We start from the raw sequence: 1,127 nt of genomic DNA on the forward strand, positions 1-1,127 counted from the left end.
TGTCTGTTGCTGAGAAGATGATGGAAAAGGTTTGCTATTGCTAAACCTGTTTCTTCCACCATTATTATTGTTGAAACCTTGTTGAGGTCTCTGTTGATCCTTCCATGAAAAATTTGGATGATTTCTCCATGAAGGATTATAGGTGTTTCCATAGGGTTCTCCCATGTAATTCACCTCTTCCATTGAAGGGTTCTCAGGATCATAAGCTTCTTCCTCAGATGAAGCTTCCTTAGTACTGCTTGGTGCATTTTGCATTCCAGACAGACTTTGAGAAATCATATTGACTTGTTGGGTCAATATTTTGTTCTGAGCCAATATGGCATTCAGAGTATCAATCTCAAGAACTCCTTTCTTCTGACTAGTCCCATTGTTCACAGGATTTCTTTCAGAAGTGTACATGAATTGGTTATTTGCAACCATTTCAATCAGCTCTTGAGCTTCTGTAGGCGTCTTCTTCAGATGAAGAGATCCTCCAGCGGAGCTATCCAAAGACATTTTGGATAGTTCAGAGAGACCATCATAGAAAATACCTATGATGCTCCATTCAGAAAGCATATCAGAAGGACACTTTCTGATTAATTGTTTGTATCTTTCCCAAGCTTCATAGAGGGATTCTCCTTCCTTCTGTCTGAAGGTTTGGACTTCCACTCTAAGCTTACTCAATTTTTGAGGTGGAAAGAACTTTGCCAAGAAGGCATTGACTAGCTTTTCCCAAGAGTCCAGGCTTTCTTTAGGTTGTGAGTCCAACCATGTCCTAGCTCTGTCTCTTACAGCAAAAGGGAATAGCATCAGTCTGTAGACCTCAGGGTCAACCCCATTAGTCTTGACAGTGTCACAGATTTGCAAGAACTCAGCTAAAAACTGATGAGGATCTTCCAATGGAAGTCCATGGAACTTGCAATTCTGTTGCATTAGAGAAACTAATTGAGGCTTAAGCTCAAAGTTGTTTGCTCCAATGGCAGGGATAGAGATGCTTCTCCCATAAAAGTCGGGAGTAGGTGCAGTAAAGTCACCCAGCACCTTCCTTGCATTGTTGGCATTGTTGTTGTTTTCGGCTGCCATGTGTTCTTCTTCTTTGAAGAATTCGTTTAGGTCCTCTACAGAGAGTTGTGCTTTGGCTTCTCTTA

The 1,127-nt window shown here is 41.3% G+C and overlaps 1 non-coding gene across 1 annotated transcript; it reads left to right on the forward strand.

Moving 5' to 3' along the window:
- Window positions 1–549: 549 nt before the first annotated feature.
- On the forward strand, window positions 550–657 carry LOC112799321 (small nucleolar RNA R71). The gene has a single exon (XR_003200896.1). It is a non-coding gene; the product is annotated as a small nucleolar RNA R71 (small nucleolar RNA).
- The last annotated feature ends 470 nt before the right edge of the window (window positions 658–1,127 follow it).

This window comes from Arachis hypogaea, chromosome 4 (genome assembly GCF_003086295.3).
Source record: "Arachis hypogaea cultivar Tifrunner chromosome 4, arahy.Tifrunner.gnm2.J5K5, whole genome shotgun sequence".
NCBI classification, from domain to species: Eukaryota; Viridiplantae; Streptophyta; class Magnoliopsida; order Fabales; family Fabaceae; genus Arachis; species Arachis hypogaea.